This window comes from Oryctolagus cuniculus, chromosome 9 (assembly GCF_051225735.1).
Source record: "Oryctolagus cuniculus isolate XC-2025 breed Fujian yellow rabbit chromosome 9, ASM5122573v1, whole genome shotgun sequence".
Taxonomy (NCBI): domain Eukaryota; kingdom Metazoa; phylum Chordata; class Mammalia; order Lagomorpha; family Leporidae; genus Oryctolagus; species Oryctolagus cuniculus.
The window spans coordinates 106,646,290-106,667,788 of NC_142875.1; the positions used below are offsets into that span (position 1 = coordinate 106,646,290).

At 49.1% G+C, this 21,499-nt stretch overlaps 1 protein-coding gene across 10 annotated transcripts in view; it reads right to left on the reverse strand.

Annotated features, from left to right (window-relative positions):
- TULP3 (TUB like protein 3) overlaps nucleotides 1-21,499 on the reverse strand; it is a 47,351-nt gene that overhangs the window by 22,023 nt on the left and 3,829 nt on the right. The gene's annotated exons all lie outside the window — the stretch shown is intronic.

The window sequence follows — 21,499 nt, forward strand, 5'->3', positions numbered from 1 at the left end:
GTTTACCGCGAATGTCTTTAGGAAGAAACAAGCCCAGACGGCAGGAAACTGTACCAACAATGGTCGGGACTCTAAACATCAATACCAAGAAATATCAAAAGCAGAAACACTGAGGCCGGCATTGTGGTGCAGTGTGTAAAGCAGCCTCGGGCACGTCCAGCATCCCACATGGGCACTGGTTTGAGTCCCAGCTGCTTCACATGCCTGAACCAGAGGACGGAAGACCTCTCTTTCTCTTTCTGTAACTGTGCCTTTTAAATAAAGAACGAACTCTTAAAAAAAAAAAAAAAGACTGAGGAATTAACTAAACATAACACAAAATCCTTGAATTCTAGACCAAAAGATCTATATAGTATTGTAATTTAGACAAGAGCATTATATTAATGTTAAGTTGCCATGTGTGACTAATCATATTGTGGTTATGAAAGAGAATGCCCTGGGGCAAGGCGTTTGGGATCAGTAGGTTAAGCCTCGGTCTGTCTGTGATGCTGGCGTCCCATATCACAGCACCTGTTCATGTCCAATCCAGCTCCCTGCTAGTGCACCTGGGAAGGCAACAGAAGATGGCCCAAGTGCCTCAACCCCTTCCACCCACATGGGAGACCCAGAGGGAGTTCCAGCCTCCTGGCTTCGGCCTGGCCCAGCCCCAACCATCACAGCAATTTGGGGAGTGAACTAGCAGATGGAAGATCTCTGTCTCTCCCTCTCTGTCACTCGGCCTTTCAAATAAATGAAATAAATCATTAAAAGAAAGAGTATGCCCTTCTGAGTAGAAATGAGGTAAAAATAAGGGAGTGGAAACAGGGTAAGAAGGGTGGGGGCTGGGAAGCTACCCTTCTCTGTGTCTACAAGTCCATAATGATATGAATAAATAAAAGGGAACAATGGAAATAGGCAAACACCACAGCAACAGGTACAGGCAGTGTCCATCAATGGATGGTGAAATTAGTGGATGGAAGTATGATGAGAAATAGGACCTATAAAAACTTGTGCTATTTCAGGCCGTCGCCGCGGCTCACTAGGCTAATCCTCCGCCTAGCGGCGCCGGCACACCGGGTTCTAGTCCCGGTTGGGGCACCGGATTCTGTCCCGGTTGCCCCTCTTCCAGGCCAGCCCTCTGCTGTGACCAGGGAGTGCAGTGGAGGATGGCCCAGGTGCTTGGGCCCTGCACCCCATGGGAGACCAGGAAAAGCACCTGGCTCCTGGCTCCTGCCATCGGATCAGCGCGCCGGCCGCGGCAGCCATTGGAGGATGAACCAACGGCAAATGGAAAACCTTTCTCTCTGTCTCTCTCTCTCACTGTCCACTCTGCCTGTCAAAACAAAAACAAAAACAAAAACAAACAAACAAACAAAAAAAAACAACAACCTTGTGCTATTTCAGTGCTTCCCCCTACCTCCCAGGATCTGAGTCCTTTAGGCTGATATCACAAAAATCCCATAGACGGGCACCATCATTGTGGCAAAACAGGCAAAGCCGCAGCCTGCAGTGTTGGCATCCCATATGGGCACTGGTTCGAGTCCCAGCTGGTCCACTCTGATCCAGCTCCCTGCTAATGTGCCAGGGAAAGCAGCTGAGGGTGGCCCACATGCTTAGGCTCCTGTACCTACATGGGAGACGTGGATGAAGCTTCTGCCTCCTGGCTTCAGCCTGGCCCAGCCCCAGCTGTTGCAGCCATCTGGGGAGTGAACTAGTGGATGGAAAAATCTCTCTCTCTCTCTCTAACTCTGCCCTTCAAATTAAAAAAGAAGAATAATAAGAAAAAAAAAAGTCCAAGAGGAAGGCGCCAGCAGACTTGCTCTCTGGTAAGAGACCCCTCCCCATCAACATCACCTTCTCCCTGCATCCTCACTTGGTAGAAGCAGCAAAGGAGCCTTCTGGGGTCTCTCTCAAAAGGGCACTAATCCCATCCACGAAGGCTCCACCCCCAGGACCTTGTCACTGCCCAAAGGCTGCATCAATGCCATCACCTCGGTGATTAGGTGCAACACAGGAACTTGGGGATAGACACACATGCAGACGGCATTTCTCCAAAGATAACCAGAGATCACAATGGGAAAGACGGAGAAACACCACCTTAACTGTTTAACATCTCCAGTAACAAGAATGGCAACATCACCTTCCTCCTAATGTGATGTGTGCCCAGAAGGGCAGAGTTCTACCGCACCTGTGGTGTTCTTGCCAAAAATGCATAATCTTAATTTGTTCAAGAGGAGACACCAAACAAACCCAAAAAGAGAGACATCCTGGCCGGCGCCGCGGCTCACTAGGCTAATCCTCCGCCTAGCGGCGCCGGCACACCGGGTTCTAGTCCCGGTCGGGGCGCCGGATTCTGTCCCGGTTGCCCCTCTTCCAGGCCAGCCCTCTGCTGTGGCCAGGGAGTGCAGTGGAAGATGGCCCAGGTGCTTGGGCCCTGCACCCCATGGGAGACCAGGAAAAGCACCTGGCTCCTAGTTCCTGCTATCGGATCAGCGCGGTGCGCCGGCCGCAGCGCGCCGGCCGTGGCAGTCATTGGAGGGTGAACCAACGGCAAAAGGAAGACCTTTCTCTCTGTCTCTCTCTCTCACTGTCCACTCTGCCTGTCAAAAAAAAAAAAAAAAAAAGAGAGAGAGAGACATCCTACAAAATAACTCGTCAGACTCTTCAAAAGTGTTACGAGGGGACCTGTGTCGTGGTGCGGCAGGTTGGGCCGCTGCCTGCAACACAAGCATCCTATATGAGCACCAGCTCCAGTCCTGGCTGTTCCACTGCCAATCCAGCTCCCTGCTAACACGCCTGGGAAAGCAGCGGAAGACGGTCCAAGAACCTGAGCCCCTGCCACCCATGGGGAGACCCATGGAGTTTTGAGGCTCCTGGCTTTGACCTGGCCTAGCCCTGGCTGTTGTGGCCATCCAGGGAGTGAACAAGAGGATGGAATATCTCGCCCTCTCTGTCTCCCTCTCTCTCTGTTGCTCTGTCTTTTGCATAAATAAATGAATCTTAAAAAAAAAAAAAAGTGTCAAGGTCAGGCAAAGAGAGATGCAGACTGGAAGAGACCAAGGAGACTAAATACACTATAGGATCCTGGACTAGAAAAGGGACCTAGCAGAAAACTTACAAATCCAAATAAGGTATGTAGACTAGCTAACTGTACCAAATCAATATGAAGTTCCTGGGTTTTGGGTTTTTTTTTCCTTTTTATTAACATGCAGGTCCTGACTGGGATGGACATGAGGTCCTGCATCTTTTTCTTTTTCAAATTTACTTATTTGAGAGAGAGAGAAAAGAGAAAGACAAAAATCCCCCAACTCTGGTTTTCTCCTCAAATGCCTGCAACAGCCAGGGCTGAGCAAGATCAAGCCCAGGTCCCCTCTATGTGTGGCAGGGACCCAGCTATCCGAGGCCTCACCTGCTGCCTCCCAGGACATGCATTAGCAGGAAGCGGGGATCAGGAATCAGGAATCAGGAGTGGAGCAAGAACTCAAACCCAGGTACTCCACCATGAGATGCAGGTCTTCCAAGTGACCTCCTAACCACTACACCAAATGCCCAACCCTAACCTCCTGGTTTTGATGACTGTACTAAGATTATATAACAACACTGGGGGAAATGTGGGAATTCTCTTACGCTTTTATAATTTTTCTGTAAGCTTAATAAAAAGATCAACATTCTAGTAAGGGACACAGGCTATGGTCTTATTCCATTTTCTGCTCTATAACACAACACCTGACACTGAGGCTACTTGGCTCTTGATTCAGGAGGCTGGGGAGTCCAACAGCATGGCAGCAGCACCTGCTTAGGTTCTGGTGAGGGCCTTGTGCTGCTTCCATCACAGCAGAAAGAGAATGGGCAAGTACATGCAAGTGAGAGAATCAGGCTGGACTCCCACAACAGAAGCCTGCTACATCAGAGTGCTACTTTGAGTCTAGCTGCTCCACTTCCCAATCGCGCTTCTTGCTGATGCACCAGAGAGGGCAAAGAAAGAGGGCCCACAGACTTGCACCCCGGACACCCATGCAGGGGGACGAAGACAGAGTTCCTGGCTCCTGGCTTAGGCCTGGCTCAGACCTGCGATGGAAGCAAGGACAAAAAGCAACCCTTTGCGTTCCTTCTCGGCCAGCTCAACCCTACCCCTGCATTCCTGAGACATCTCCCTCTACCAGCTCACCCTGCCTACCTGACTGAGAACAGACCCCCAGCTTTGCTGAGACACTTCCGCCTGCATTCCTCCTCCACCAACCAGCCGCAGAAAGGCCTGACAAGTGGGAAAACCAGGGCCCTCGTGGGAAACCCGGAGGAAGCTCCTGGCTCCTGGCTTTGGTCTTGCCCGGCCCTAACCATTGTAGCCATTTGGGAGTGAACCAGTGGATGAAAGATATCTCGCTCTCTGCACCTCTTCCTCCCTCTCTCAAATAAAAAATAAAAATAAATCTTTTTAAAAATCCTAGCATATTACTTTTTTTAAAAGATTTATTTATTTATTTGAAAGTCAGAATTACACACAGAGAGAAGAAGAGGCAGAGAGTGAGAGAGAGGGGTCTTCCATCCGCTGGTTCACTTTCCAGTTGACTGCAACTGCTGGAGCTGTGCCGATCCGAAGCCAGGAGCTTCTTCCAGGTCTCCCACGTGGGTGCACGGACCCAAGGACTTGGGTTATCTTCTACTGCTTTCCCAGGCCACAGCAGAGAGCTAGATCTGAAGTGGAGCAGCCAGGACTCGAACCGGTGCCCACACGGGATGCCGGCACTGTAGCCAGAAGCTTCACCAGCTACACCACCGCGCCAGCCCCGCTCATTTCTTTTTTTTTTTTTTTTTGCAGTGGAAAGCGAAATAGCAAAGTTTATTAGGGTAGGGACATCCATAAGAATGAATGGGCACCTCTCCAGACAGGACCTGAGGGAGAGTGCATAGTGCACATTTAGGCTGGGGCTTTTAAGGGGATGGGTCTTGCCTTCCCACCTTTTCTCTCCCCTTTGTTACTCTTATATTCTGCCTTTTACAAAGCTGTAAGCCACAGGGACGGGGAACATCTGGCCTGCATGCTGTGTAAGGCCCTTAAAACTCCTTGGTCTGGCCCTGCCAAAGCAACTGCAGGCAGGACACAAATCAATAAACCTACAGTAGGCTCATTTTTAAGTCGATAATTTTGTATATCCCTGTAAATATCCAAATGTCTCTGGGTAGAAAAGAGGTTCCCCACCCCTGCCCTAGGGTATAAACGCAATGCAACCAAGTTTCTTGCAACCACATAACAAGGACAGCCTTCATTTCTTATCTTCCCATGAGGCCTCACCAGAATAGGCTTCACTGTCTACAAGGTCCCTCAACTGTCTGTCTCTAAGAAAGTCCGGGCTGTCCCTGGTCTTGTCTTCTGGGCCCTTACCAGGAAAACCCTCTATGCTGCACACACAGCAACACGGGCTTTTTCTAGCCCACTCCTCCAAACTTTTGCAACCTCTGCACGTGACCCAGGTCTGAAGCCGCGGCCACACTTTCAGGTGTCTTTATACTCACATATCCTGTTGCTATAAAAGAACACCTGAGACTGGGTGACCAGTAAAGAAAACATTTATTTGGTCCACAGTTCTAGAGGCTGGGAACTTCAAGAGCATGGCACCAGTATCTGCTCGGCTACAGGTGAGGGTCTCATGGCTGCTTCAACTCACGGCAGAAAGCATAAGGGCAAGCAGGTACTGGTGGAAGAGAAAAAAGGTATGGACTTCTGTGTCAGCCAACCCATTCTTCTGGGAAAGGCATTAATCCCTTCACTGCAGGGCTCTGCCTCCAGGACCCAAACACTTCCTGTAGGCCCCACAGTGCTGCACAGAGGGATTAACACGGGAACTCTAGGAAGCATGTGCACATTTACAGCAGTTGTTAACTGTACCGTCATTGCAACTTTTCAGCAAATGGAAACTTTTTCAAAACAAAAAAATTAGAAAAAAATGTGTCTAAAACCCCACATTTTTGTTAAATATTTACTTCATGGTTATTAACTTAGTATGCTTAAAAAATCCCTCTGGGCCTTTATTTGAGCACCTAAATTATACTCCCTCTATTTCTAAGGACTAGAGATGGCATAACCATGAAGAAATAAGCACAATATCAAATAACAGAAAATTCAAGCCTACTTTTTTTTTTTTTTTTAAGATTTATTTACTTATTTGAAAGGCAGAGTGACAGGAAGTCTACTGGTCTACTTCCCAAATGGCCCCAACAGACAGGTCAGGGCCAAGCAAAAGCCAAGAGCCAGGAACTCCATCCAGGTCTCCCACGTGGGTGGCAGGGGCCAGAAGCTGGACTGGAAGCCGAGCAGCTGGGACTAGAACCAGTACTGATATGGGATGCTGCCTGGCATTGCCAGCAGCAGAGTAACCTGCTGAGCCACAGCGCCGGCCCCTCAAGCCTACTTTAAAATATTACTTATTTGCCCACTGAGGCACACTGGGCAAAGTTGCAGCCTGAGATACCAGCATTTCATATGGTATCTGCTGGTGTCTCAGCTGCTCCACTTCTAATTCAGCTTCCTGCTAATGTGCCTGGGAAACCAGTGGAAGATGTCCCAAATGCTTGGGCCCCTGCACTCACATGGGAGACTTGAAGAAGCTCCTGGCTCAGTCCTGGCCATCACGACCATTTGGGGAGTGAACCAGCGAATGGCAGATTGATCTCTCCTCTCTCTTTCCCTCACTGTAACTCTGCCTTTTGAATAAACAAATCTTTAAAAAATACTACTTATTCCCTTGCTAGCCTAAGCTATAGCCAACACACCATGCTGTCAAACAGTTCCAAGCATTTACTAATGTGTCAATGACCACTGGATACTGCGATTATGCTGCTCCCTCAACATGCCTGTCAAGTTCCTTCAGCCTGCAAAAACACAGCCCATTTTTCAAGTTGCCGAAAATGCAAAATCTGTGGCTGCGAAACCACCAGGGAGGGTTTCTTGCTGCCTCCTACTCTGGGCCAGATACTCAGGACGCTGCAGTCAGCACTTAACTGCGACTTGGCCAGAGAGCAGCGGCTGAACAGGCTCCTTCTGGGCACTGGCGAGAGGAAACACTCTGGTCGCCAGGCCAGCAGCAGGATGGGACTTGCAGAGCAGGCAGTGAGCAGCTGCTGGCCTTTCTAACACAGCTTCAGTGAGCACTTCCTGTAACAGCCTCAGTGCTGCCTGTAACATCACCAATGGGCAGCTGGCAGGCTTAGGGATACGTTATAGTTGAGAAGGGGAGCTGGCGCCAGCACCCCACATGGGCGCCTCTTCGAGTCCCGGCTGCTCCACTTCAGATCCAGCTCTCTGCTGTGGCCTGGGAAAGCAGTAGAAGATGGCCCAAGTCCTTGGGCCCCTGGACCCTCGTGAGAGACCTGGATGAGGCTCCTGGCTTCAGATCAGCTCAGCTCCAGCCATTGCAGCCATCTAGGGAGTGAACTAGTGGATGGAAGGCCTCTGCCTCTCTGTAATTCTGCTTTTCAAATAAACAAATAAATCTTTAAAAAAAAAAAGAAACAAACAAACAGGGAAAGGATGGCTTGCCTTGATTAAATAAATGCAATAAAGGTCCATGTGGAATGATGAAGGGGACTATTGAGAAGGAAAATTATTCATTTTTCTAAAATTTTTTAAATTATGCATTTGCATTTATTTGAAAGAGAGACAGAGAGAGAAATCTTGCATCTGCTGGTTCACTCCCCAAATGGCCACAATGGCTGGAGCTAGGCCAGCCAAAGCCAGGAGCCAGGAACTCCATCCTGGTCTCTCACATGGGTGACAGAGGCCTAAGCATTTGGACCATACTCTGTTGCTTTCCCAGCTGCACCAGCGGGGAGCTGCATTGGAAGTGGAGCAGCCAGGATATAAGCCAGCACCTATACAGATGTTGGCATTACAGGCAGTGGCTTCTGAGCTACAGTGGAGGCCCATAATTTATTCATTTTCATTTTTTAAGACTTTATTTATTTGAAAGGCAAAGTTAGAAAGAGAGAGAGAGAGAGAAGAAGAGAAAGATCTTCCATCTGCTGGTTCACTCCCCAAATGGTCATAACAGCCAGTGCTGGATCAGCGAAAGCCAGGAGCCCAGAATTCAGTGTGGGCTTCCCATTAGCATGGCATGGACTCGACTTCCTGTGCCTAAACCGCTGCCTCCCAGGGTCTGTACTGGCAGGAACGTGGAGTCAGAACCTGCAGCTGGCATTGAACGCAGGTGCTCCAGGATGAGACTTAGAAGACTTAACCTTCAGCCTAAATGGCCACCCCCAATTTTAAAAAAATTAATTTACCTGAAAGGCAGAATGGCAGAGAGAAGGGAAGAGACACAGAAAGAGAAAGAGCCATCTTCTATCTGCTGGTTCACTCCCCAGATGCCCACAAATTTCAACTGGGCCAAGCAGAAGTCAGGAGCCAAGACGTCCATGTGAGTCTCCAGGTGTTTGACAGGAACCCAGGTACTTGGCCCATCACTCACTGCATCCCAGGCACATTAGCAGGGAGCTAGATAGGAAGCGGGGACCGGACAGGACTCAAACCAGGCCCTTGGATATTGGATGAGGGGTCCCAAGTGGGGGGCTGAACCCTTTGTGCTGCAGGGCTTGCCTCCACCCCCAATTTTTAAATAGGTTATCTTAATATATCGGTAAGATTTCTTAGATTCAAAATGTAAGGTTTTGGATGGATAGATGTTCTACAAATATTTTCTCTCCAGTAAATAAAAAATAAAACAAAAATTGGGTAAAAGATCCACTCGCTTCACAAAAAAAAAAAAAAAAACCTAATACACATGGAAAAACAATCAACATTCCTAGTCATTAGGAATATGTACATTAAAACCAGCCCCAGCTGTTGCAGTCATTTGGGGAGTGAACCAGTGGACAGAAGACCTTTCTCTCTGTCTCTCCCTCTCCTTGCCTGTAACTTTAGCTCTCAAATAAATAAATAAAATCTCTTTAAAAAGCCACACAATTGGTACACATGTACTAGAATGATTAAAACTAAACAAGTGGCCACATCAAGTGCTGATGAGGGTGTAAAGCAGCTGGAATTCTCTCTCAGACCACTGGGCAACCAGCAATTTTATGAAAATGTACAACCACTTTGGAAACAAGCATAGCAGTTCCTTTAAAGAGAAACGGGGCCAGTGCTTTGACACAGTGGGTTGAGCCGCTGCTACCTGTAATGCTGGCAACACTTATGGGTGCTAGTTCAAGTCCTGGCTGCTCCACTTCCGATCCAGCTCCCTGCTATGGCCCAGGAAAGCAGCAGAAGATGGCCCAAGTGCTTGGGTCCCCTGCACCCATGTGGGAGAGCCCAATGAAACTGCTGGTTCCTGGCTTCAACCTGGCCCAGCCCTGGAGGTTGCAGCCATTTGGGGAGTAAACCACAGAATGGGAGATTTCTCTCTGTTGCTCCACCTTTCAAATAAATAAAGCTTTTTTAAAACGGTAGAAGGAATCTCACATATCTTAGTAACACTATTTTTAAAAATTTATTTATTTATCTGAAAGGCAGAGTTACAGAGAGAGAAGGAGAGACAGATGTTCCAGCTCCTGGTTTACCTCCCAAACGGCAACAACAAGAGCTTGTCAGTCCAAAGCCCGGAGCCAGGACCTTCTTCCAGGTCTCCCACATGGGTGCAGGGGTCCAAGCACTTGGGCCATCCTCTGCTGCCCTCCCGGGCACATCAGCAGGGAGCTGGATTGGAAGCGGAGCAGCTGGGACACAAACCAGTGTCCATACGGGATGCCTGTGTTGGAGGTGGCAGCTTTACCCACTATGCCAAAATGCCAGCCCCATTAACACTATTTTCAGAATCCAAAACCAAGGAAATTAAACAAGTGAATAAGTCACAACCCAAATTTCACTACATTACAGGTGTCAATTTAATGTTAAATGTTTGCAAACTATATATTTTATACTTTTATAAACCATAATAATGAAAATCTCCAACAGAAAAATACATTAAATGTGCCTCCTTGCATATTTTCGGCTTTTTTTTTTTTTTTTTTTGACAGGCAGAGTGGACAGTGAGAGAGAGAGACAGAGAGAGAAAGGTCTTCCTTTTGCCGTTGGTTCACCCTCCAATGGCCGCCGCTGCAGCCAGCGCACCGCACTGATCCGATGGCAGGAGCCAGGATCCAGGTGCTTTTCCTGGTCTCCCATGGGGTGCAGGGCCCAAGCACCTGGGCCATCCTCCACTGCACTCCCTGGCCATAGCAGAGAGCTGGCCTGGAAGAGGGGCAACCGGGACAGAATCCGGCGCCCCGACCGGGACTAGAACCCGGTGTGCCGGCGCCGCAAGGTGGAGGATTAGCCTATTGAGCCACGGCGCCGGCCTCGGCTTTTTTTTTTTGAAATATTTATTTATTTATTTGAAAGCAGAGTTACAGAGAGAGAGAGAGAGAGAGAGAGAGAGAGCGAGCTTCCATCTGCTGTTTCACTTCCCAGATGGTTGCAATGGCTGGAAGGCAGGTGGAAGCCAGGAGCTTGGAGATCCATCTGGGTCTCCCATAAGGGTGCAAGGGCCCAAGCATTTGGGCCATCTTCCACTGCTTTTCCAGGCCATTAGCAGGAAGCTGGATCGCAAGTGGAACAGCTAGGACTCAAACCAGCACTCATGTGGGATGTCAGCATGCAGGCAGCAGCTTAACTCACTGTGCCACAATGCTGGCCCCATTAGACCTTTTATATAAATAGTTGGAGACAAAGACGATTCAAGACTTGGCTTGCCACAAAAATATGCAAAATAAATAAGCACTATGTGTAGAATGGAGAATGAAACACATCCTGTGAATTAGCCTTGAGCCTCAGGACACAAAGCTGCTCTCTAGGAGGTAAGGCAGTATATACAAACAAATTCTCACCTTCCTCTCCAACACTATCCATAAAAATACACACCCCGAGGAAGCCGGTTAAGATGTCCACAACCCACATGAGAGTAACTAGCCACCAACCCACCCACCACTACGTGAGAGTAACTAGCTCCACACCCAGCTTCCGCTCCCGACTCCAGCTTCCTGCTACTGTGTACCCTGAGAAGCAGCAGGTGATGGTCCAAGCTGTTGGGTCCCTGCCACCCGCGTGGGTGACCTGGATGGAGATCCTTGCTCCCTGGCTGCAGCCGCCTCCCCTCCCCCCGTCCAGCCCCCAACCAATGCCAGGGTGTCTAGTGAAGTGATACAGTGAATGGGAGCTCATTCTGTCTCCCAAATAAAAAAATTAAAAATACATACTTTCCTCTCCCTATCCCCTCCTATCCTAGGAAGTAGAAAAAGGCATCCTGACCACTTCGGAGGGCTCTGCTGGCAGCCCTGACCCAGCCCATCCCAGAACCAGCGTGACCACCACTCCTGGCTCTCCAGCCCCTGCAGCTCCAGCAGCTTCTCCCTCAGCCCCAGCCTGAGCCTTCCTGCACCCGCCCTGTCTGCAGTGCCATGACCCCAGCTCCACCTCCCCTCCCCAGTAAACAAGGCTAACCAACAGAGCTCACGGTCTCAATCCCTGCCACCTGGCTAATTCCCTTCTCATCTGCGGGAAATCAAAGACTCTGTAACTGCCAAGAGTAACAGCTGGTTTTCATTCTTCATTCCCGCTGGGCTTCTCCGAAGTATGCGACAACCATCACCACCAGCTCCTTACCGGAACTCTCTCCCCTGTTTTCCGGAAAACTTCCTGGTTCTACTCTTACCTACAGGGCACGCCATCTCCTTTGATTAAATTCACTCAGTGCACAAGCCTGGCACTGAGTTAGGCACCAACAGCCTCAGGCTGCCCCATGCATTCCTTTGGTTTTCCCCCTCCTCCATTCCTCCTTACTGTAGTCAGTTGCACCTGCCTCCTCCAGGCCCCCTTCTATCATCTAGTCTGTGCCCACGCTGCTAACCCCCAAGTCTCTCTCTCTAGCATTTGGACCAGAAACCTGCAAAGAGAAGGAAAGGACATGTTTTGCACGCAGTTAAGAAGCCGCTTGGGACACTCGCATCCCGCACTGCAGTGCCTGGGTTTCAGTCCCAGTGCCACTCCCAATTACAGCTTGCTGCTAATGAGCACCCTAGGAGGCAGCGGGTGATGGCTCAGGTACTGGGTCCCTTGCCACCCACGCAAGGATGGAGTTCCTGCCTCCTGGCTTCAGGCTGATCCAGCCCTAGCTGATGCAGGCATGTGGAGAGTGAACCACTGGTTGGAAGATCACTCTCTTTCTCTCCCCCTCTTTTTTTTTTTTTCAGATAAAATGAAAATAATTTTTTAAAAAAAGTATAGAAGAGAATCATAGGGGCTAGTGCTGTGGTGTAGTAGGCTAAGCCTCCACGTGCGGCACGTCCCAGCTGCTCCTCTTCCGATCCAGCTCTCTGCTACGGCCTGGGAAGGCAGTAGAAGATAACCCAAGTGCTGGGGTCCCAGAAGCCATGTTGGAGACCTGGAAGAAGCTCCTGGTTCCTGACTTCTGATCCAAGGGAAGCACTGTTCACCTGTCGCTACCCACCAAGGACCCCCAAGTCTTCAGCAAAGGTCTGTATTACCAGGCTAGCAGAAAGGAGAGACTGCTCCTCCCCACGGCCATATTTCCTGGCCTTTGTTTCTTAGGGCTGCCTTTTGTTTTTTGCTAATTCTTCCATTTACCAATCTCCGCGTTTCACACTTTCCTATGGGAAGTCATCAAAGAGAAAGGGTGCGGTCAAGTCTCCCAGATATGGAGATGGAGTCCTGCAGCTGAATTAGATAAACCAATGAGGGCCAACAACTGAGGCAGCACCCAGTGCTTAGACTGGAGGTAAGCTTCTTCGGAAGTTGACATAGAAACACAAACACAAACAGCTCCTTTCCACCCAGCAGAGGGATAAATGGCCTAGCCACTCTTGCTTCCTGCTCCCCAGCTCAATCATATTTTAAATAATGTGTCCTTCCTTGGCAACTGTTTGTTACTCTTTAAAAAAAAAGAAAACAGAAAAAGCCACTAAGTTGACAGATGAAGAGAAAGGGTAAGAACAGCCAGCACTGTGGCGCAGCATTAATGTTCTGGCCTACAGTGCCGGCATCCCATATGGGTGCTGGTTCGAGACCCAGCTGCTCCACTTCCAATCCAGCTCTCTGCTATGTCCTGGGAAGGCAGTAGATGGCCAAGTCTTTGGGCCCCTGCACCCGCGTGGGAGACCAGGAGGAGGTTCCTGGCTCCTGGTTTCGGATCGACGCAGCTCTGGACATTGCAGCCAGTTGGGGAGTGACCCAATGGAGCGAAGACCTCTCTCTCTGCCGCTCCTTTCTCTGTGTAACTCTTTCAAATAACTAAATAAATCTTAAAAAAAAAAAAAAAGGGTAAGAACAATCTAGTTAAACATATAATTTGCCTTAACCGCAGCTAAAGCAGCCACTGCTCAATAACCACAATGTTCAAGGTCCAGGCTGGCCTCTTCACCCTAGGGCCTTCATCTACCAACACTCTTAAACCAAAACCCCATCTTTAAGCCTTCCTAAATGCATTCTAAAAGGCGTGCCAATATCGTAGGCAAGCAATTTTACTTTTTCGCATCTTCCTCTCCTAATAACAAAGATGATAATAATGATCTCATAAGGGGCTGGCATTGCGCAGCAGGCTAAGCCACCACCTGCAACGCCAGCATCCCATAGGGACGCCAGTTCGAGTTTTGGCTGCCCTGTTTCTGATCCAGCTTCCTGCTAATGCTTCTGGGAAGGAAGTGGATGGGATCGAAGTGCCTAGGCTCCTGCCATTCATTCACACGGGAGACCAGGATGGAGCTCTTGGCTCTTGGCTCCTTGCTCCTGGCTCCTGGCTCCTGGCTTCGGCCTGGCCCAGCCCCAGCTGTTGTGCCCATTTGGGAAGGAACCAGCAGATGGAAGATCTCTTTCTCTCTCTGTCTCCCTCTCTCTTTCTGTCTCTTGTTTGTTTGTTTTAACTTGGATTCCGAAAAATCATTTCTTGCTGTTTCATATATTCTTTATTTTAATTAGTTTTTAAGATTCAATGTAGTTCATACGTATAATTCTAAGAATATGATATCCCCTTCCTTCCTGTAACTCTGCCTTTCAAATAAATAATAATAATAATGATCTCATAAAACATTTAAGAGTAACTGGAGAGCTACATGCACGAATACACACAACTGCAGGCTTTGAGTCAGCTGCCTCTGATCACGTAGCAGTTAACGTGACCTTGGCTGTCCCTCAATCTCACGCATAACCTAAGCATAATGCTAATCTCAGACAGCCACGTAAAATGTACGCTCCCTAAAATCTGACTACTTTTCAACTGCCTGTTATGAGTATAAATCAGGTTTTATGTGACTCTGCAGTCCAGTTTGAAAGCAAGGACAGTGGACCCTGATGTTCACTACTGGGGGACTGGCTAAATAGTAGTACATCCACACAAAGGAACATCACACAGCTGCTTGGAAAAAAAAAAAAAAAAAAGCAGTTACCTGAATAAAATCCAGAAATACAGAGGTACTCATTTGGAAAGATGCCCAAATTGTTTTGCTGATCATTAAAAGCCAAGGTATGGAATATTGGGGAGTAGCATTTGCTATCATTTATGGAAGGAAAAACCATGTATTCACATGTGCCATGCAGGAAGGGACACTAGCACCAGTGTTGCCTTCAGAAAGTAAAATCAGACAGCGAATGGGAAGGGGAAAGTCTCACTTTTCATTATACACTCTTAGGGATCTCTTGAATTTTATGACATGTGAATGCATTTTTAAAAATATATTAAAGGGGAGTCAGTGTTAGCCTAATGGTTAAGACACCCATGCACCACATCAGAACGCCTGGGTTCAATACCTGGCTCTGGCTGCTGATTCTAGCTTCCTGCTAAAGCAGACCCTAGGAGGCAGCAGTGACAGATCAAGGAATTGGGTTCCTGCCACCCACACTGGAGGCCTGCATTAAATTCCCAGCTCCCAGCTTCAGCCCCAGCCTCACCCTAGTCCCACCCATGATAAGCATTTGGGAAGTGAACCAGTGGATGAGAGTCTCTCTCTCTGCCTTAAAAACATAGAAATAATAATTTTCAATTAAAATATACATAGTAAGGGGGCAGGCATTTGGCCTACCAGTTAAGCAGCTGCTGGGGTACCAGCATCCCATATCGCAGGGCCTGAGTGTGAGTCCTGGTGCCATTCCCAATTCCAGCCTCCAGCTTCCTGCTACTGTGCACCCTGGGAGGCAACAAGTGATAGTTCAAACGGTTGGCTCCCTGCCACTCACCTAAGCGACCTGGATTGAGTTTCTGGCTCTCGGCTTCGATCAGGCTATTGTAGGGAGAGAAGCAGAGGATGAGAACTCTCTATTTCTCTTTCTGCCTCTCAATTTTTTTTTTTTTAATAAATAAAACTATATATAGGGCCGGCGCCGTGGCTCAATAGGCTAATCCTCCACCTTGCGGCGCCAGCACACCGGGTTCTAGTCCCGGTCGGGGCGCCGGATTCTGTCCCGGTTGCCCCTCTTCCAGGCCAGCTCTCTGCTATGGCCAGGGAGTGCAGTGGAGGATGGCCCAGGTGCTTGGGCCCTGCACCCCATGGGAGACCAGGAAAAGCACCTGGATCCTGGCTCCTGCCATCGGATCAGCGCGGTGCGCCGGCCGCAGCGCACCGGCCACGGCGGCCATTGGAGGGTGAACCAACGGCAAAGGAAGACCTTTCTCTCTGTCTCTCTCTCTCACTGTCCACTCTGCCTGTCAAAAAAAAAAAAAAAAATTATATATATATACATACATATACATATAATACCTGCTTTTAAGCATATTAAATGTGACAAAAAATAGCAACAATTTAAAACTATAAATGGTTGACATCAACACAGGTGCTAGCAATGTCCTGTTAGTATTAATCCCATGTCTGCATTACAAGCAGACTCACCCATCTCCACTAACTGCTTCACAGCTTACTTGAAATACAGTAGGAGCTGGGGGAAGTCGTATGGCACAGCGGGGAAGATGAAAACTGGACACACTCACATCTCATATAAGTGCTTGGGTTCAAGCTCCAACTCTAGTATTTCCAAATCCAGCTTTCCTGCTACCGTGTCTCCTGGGAGGCACCAGCTGATGGCTCAAATACTTGGGTCCCTGCCACCCACGTGGGAAACCTGGATTAAGTTCTGGGCTCTTGGCTTCCACTGGGTCCAGTCCTTGCTGTTGCATGCATTTGGGGTATCTAGCGGGTAAAGCCACCACCTGCAGTGCCAGCATCCCATATGGGCACTGGTTCAAGTCCCAGCTGCTCCACTTCTAACCCAGCTCTCTGCTATGGCCTGGGAAAGCAGTGGAAGATGGCCCAAGGCCTTGGGCCTATGCACGCACGTGGGAGACCTGAAAGAAGCTCCAGGCTCCTGGCTTCATACCGGCACAGCTCCGGCCGTTGCAGCCAATTGGGAGAGTGAACCAGCAGATGGAACACCTCTCTCCCTCTCTGCCTCTCCTTCTCTCTAGGTGTAACTCTGCCTTTCAAATTAAAAAATATTTTTTAAAAATAATAAAATGGAAAAAGAGGAAGCTGCTTGACACAGTGGTTAAGACAGCATTGAGGGCCGGCGCTGGCATCCCGTATGGGTGCCAGGTTCTAGTTCCGGTTGCTCCTCTTCCAGTCCAGCTCTCTGCTATGGCCCAGGAGTGCAGTGGAGGATGGTCCAAGTGCTTGGGCCCTGCACCCGCATGGGAGACCAGGAGGAAGCACCTGGGTCCTGGCTTCGGATCGGTGTAGTTCTGGCCATAGCAGCCATTTGGGGGGTGAACCAATGGAAGAAAGACCTTTCTGTCTCTCTCTCTCACTGTCTAACTCTGTCAAATAAATTAAAGGACAACATTGAGGGGCTGACTGTGGCGTAGTAGACTAACCTCCACCTGCGGTGCCGGCATCCCATATGGGTACCAGTTCGTGCTGCGGCTGCTCATCTTCCGATCCAGCTCTCTGCTATGCCCTGGGAAAGCAGTGAAAGATGGCCCATTGCTTGGGCCCCTGCACCCACGTGGGAGACCCGGAAGAAGCTCCCGGCTCCTGGCTTCAGATCGGCCCAGCTCCGATCTTTCCCTGTCTGTAACTCTGCCTCTCAAATAAATAAATAAATAAAATCTTTAAAAAAAAAAAAAAAAGGACAACACTGAAACATTCACATCCCACATCTGAGTGCCCGGGTTCAAGTTTCTGGCTCTGCTCTGGATTCTGGCTTTCTGCCAGTTCAGACCGTGGGAGGCAGCAGGTGATGGCTAAAGTAGTTGGGGACCTTGTCACCCACATGAGAGACCAGGACTATATTCCAGGCTCCTAGCTTCAGGCTGTCTCAGCCATTCTCTCTCTCTGCCTTTTGAATTTAAAATAACAATTTTTGTTTTTTAAAAAATAAGGGGGCCAGTGCTGTGTAGTAGTAGGGAAAGCTGCCACCCGTAGTGCCACCATCCTATATGGGCACTGGTTGCTCCAGTCCTGGCCGCTCCACTTCCGATCCAGCTCCCTGCTTATGTGCCTGGGAAAGCAGCAGAAGATGGCCCAAATCCTTGGGCCCCTGCACCCATGTGGGAGATCCAGAAAAAGTTCCTGGCTCTGGTTTGGCCTAGCTCTAGCTGTTGTGGCCATTTGGGGAGTAAACCAGCAGATGAAAGATCTTTCTCTCTCTCTCTCTGTATCTCTCTGTAACTCTGCCTTTTGGATAAATAAATAAATCCTTAAAAAAAAAAACCTTAGTATTATGCCTAGAAATCTGATAAGGAGATATTAAAAAAAAAAAAAAAGATTGGGGCCAGACTGTGGCACAGTGGGTGGGCTGCTGCCTGGGAAGCAGGCATCCCGCAGCCCACAGGTGTGCTGGTTCCACTCAGCCAGACCCAGCTTTCATTGTGTTCAAACTGATACTGGTTTCAGATAACAGCAGCAATGGCTAGTATCACAGGGGCTTTTTAAGTCAGCTGAGGAACAGGTTTACCTTGTCCAGATCCTAAATGTCAACACTGGGAGGCCAAACTGTCTGAATGGGACACGGAGAACACATGTGGCTGGAACAGAACAGATGGGAGTGGGGGAGGAATCAAATCAGAAAAACATCTCTGGGACCCTCCTTCTCCAGCCACTGTGTTCTAGGCTCCGCTCGCTGCTTCTTGCAGGCAGAGAATGAAAATCCAGGGGCCCATTTAGCAGACATCAGGCAGCAGAGAGGAGGCAATGGGAGGGAAAAGTTGACCGCTGACTGCAGCTCCGTATAGCTCCAGGGGATGCAGTGAGAATGACTATTTTAAATTGAAATCCTCTTGCTTTTGTTTGTCCCACGTGGCAAAAGCAAAAAGCATTCTTTTGAGTAAACCAAACTGCAAAGTTATTTAAAATGTATGATCTGGGGCCCGCTGCTGTGGCACAGCTGGTTAACTGATTAACTGGTTAACTGGAAGCGCCAGCATCCCATATGGGCGCCGGTTCAAGACCTGGCTGCTCCACTTCCGATGGCTTCGGATCAGCACAGCTCCGGCCATTGCAGACAATCGGGGAGTGAACCAGCTCATCAAAGACCTCTCTCTCTCTCTCTGCCTCTCCTCTGTCTGTGTAACTCTGACTTTCAAATAAATAAATAAATCTTAAATAAAATAAAATAAAATAAAATGTATGATCTGATCCAAAAGTTAAAGAATGAACTTATTTATTCCTTATAGATTAAAAAATTAGGGGGTTTACGTTGTGGTGTAGTGGGTTAAGCCACTGCCTGTGGTACCAGATCCCATGTGGGCACCAGCTGTGTCCCAGCTGCTCCACTTCCAATCCAGCTCCCTGCTAATGGCCTGGGAAATCGGTAGAGGATGACCCAAGTCCCTGGGCCTCTGTACCCATGTGGGAGACCTGGAAGAAGCTCCTGGCTCCTGGCTTCAGCCTGGCCCAGTGCTGGCTATTGCAGCCATCTGGGTTCTTCAGGAATGTTATTTATTTTCCTTCTTTCTTATGTAAAGATGCAAATGCATTCCTTTGCTTAATAAAACAAAATAAAGACTTCAATATTCACTTGTACACTGCTGAAATGTCTAGTATCTTCAACTGCTCACTGTAAAAATAATTAAAATGTAACCAGTATCATTTACCATTTATAACCACAAATGGCATTCAGAACACCTGGAGTAGATAGTCTGATAACACATGAGGAAAGTTAGAAAGATGGCTGGAAGCAGAAAGCCTGAATTTTACTCTGGACTTAACTAAGGACGAAAGAGAGATGAGAGTGCTCCATCTGCTGGTGTCCATCCAAAGGGCCACAACGGCCAGGGGCCCCAGGCAGAAGTCAAGAACACAATCCAGGCACCCCACGTGGATATAAAAGGAACCCAACGACTTCACAGAGAGGGAGAGAGAGAGAAGTCTTCCATCTTCTGATTCACCCCCCAAATACCCTCAACGGCCATGGCTACGCCAGGCTGGCCGCAGCCTGGTCTCCCTCACAGGTGGCAGGAACCAAAGTACATGGGCCATCTTCTGCTATCTTCCCAGGTGCATCAGCAGGGAGCTGGACCAGAAGCAGAGCAGCCAGGACTCGAACCTGCACTCCGGTATGGGACGCAGGTGTCCCAAGTGGTAGCTTAACCCGCAACTACAGTCGATATTCTACAAATGTGTCTTGAGGCAGGTGTTTGGCCCAATGGTTAAAAGGCAATTAGGGGCCGGCGCTGGCACACCGGGTTCTAGTCCCAGTCGGGGTTCCGGATTCTGTCCCGGTTGCTCCTCTTCCAGGCCAGCTCTCTGCTGTGGCCAGGGAGTGCAGTGGAGGATGGCCCAAGTGCTTGGGCCCTGCACCCATGGGAGACCAGGATAAGTACCTGGCTCCTGCCATCGGATCAGAGCAATGCGCCAGCTGCAGCGCGGCGGCCATTGGAGGGTGAACCAATGGCAAAAGGAAGACCTTTCTCTCTGTCTCGCTCTCTCTGTCCACTCTGCCTGTCAAAAAAAAAAAAAAAAAAAAGGCAATTAGGTGGTGACAGAACCCCGAGAGTTTTAAGCTGAGAAGCCCAGGAGTCCCGCAGACAGAGGCTGAGCAGGTCCACGCAGAGGAAGCAAAGAGTCACGGAGACACGGCAGAAGTGCGGTGGAGAAGCCAAACAGGGTGACTGATGCTACACCACCCCCACTCCCCGGGCATACCAGCACCCAAGAACAAAAAAAATCAAAAGAACAATAAATTTCAAAATCCATTTTTTTAAAAAAAGCCAATTAGGGTGCCTACATACCAGACTGAAGTATCTAGGGTTCAATACCCACCTCTGGCTCTGGTTCCTGATCCCAGTTTTCTGCTAATGGGAACCCTGGGAGGCACTGGTAATAGCTCAAGTAGTTTGGTACCTGCCACTCATGTGGGGGATCTGGCTTGAGTTCCAGGCTCCTGGCACCGGTCTGACCTAGGCCTAGCTGTTGCAGGAATTTGGGGGGTGGATAAGAGGATACAAGATGGGTAAAGCCGCTGTGTACAGTGCCAGCATCCCATATGGGTGCCAGTTCAAGTCCTGGCTGCTCCACTTCCAATCCAGCTCTCTGCTATGGCCTGCAAAAGCCGTAGAAGATGACCCAAGTCATTGGGCCCCTGCACCTGCATAGGAGACCCTAAAGGAGTTCCTGGTTCCTGGCCCAGCTCAGGCCATTGAGGCCATCTGGGGAATGACCCAGCAGATGGACAACTTTGTCTCTCTCTCTCTCTCTCTAACTCTACCTCTCAAATAAAAAAAAGATTTTATTTATTCACTTACTTGAAAGGCAGAGTTACAGAGAGACAGGGGCAAAAGCAGACAGAGATCTTCAATCTGCTGGTTCATTCCCCAGATGGCTGCAACAGCCAGAGCTGGGCACATCCAAAGCAAGGGCCAGGGGTTTCTTGCAGGTCTCCCACACAGATGCAGGGGCCCAAGCACTTGGGCCACCTTCCACCGCCTTCCCAGGTGCATCAGCAGGGAGCTGGATTGGAAACGCTGCAGCCAGGTCTTGAACAAATGCCTATATGGGATGCCGGCACTACACACGGTGGCCTTACCTGTTCTGCCACAGCACCAGTAAATAACATCTTAAAAAAAAGAAAGGGGCCAGCACTGTGGCATGGTAGGTAAGGTTTCCACCTGCAGTGCCAGCATCCATATAGATGCTGGTTCGAGTCCCAGCTGCTCTATTTCCGAACCAGCTCTCTGCTATGGCCTGGGAAAGCAGTAGAAGATGGCCCAAGTCCTTGGACCCCTACACCCATGCAGGAGACCCGGAGGAAGCTCCTGGCTTCTGCAACTCTGGCCAATGCAGCTGGGAAATGAACCAGCGGATGGAGGACCTGTTTCTCTCTCTGCCTCTGCCTCTCTGTAACTCTGCCTTTCAAATAAATAAATAAATCTTAAAAAAAAAAAAAAAAAAAAAAAGGAAAGCAGGAAGGAAGAAATCTGAGCCACATGCAGTTGAAATCTGTGTGTCGCTTTATTAAGTCCTGATCAATCACTGAGGGGGCCCAAAGAAGCCCTCATTTCCAGAGGAGACAACCGGGGCCAAGGAAGCAGCACACTGCTGGCATGTGCAGAGG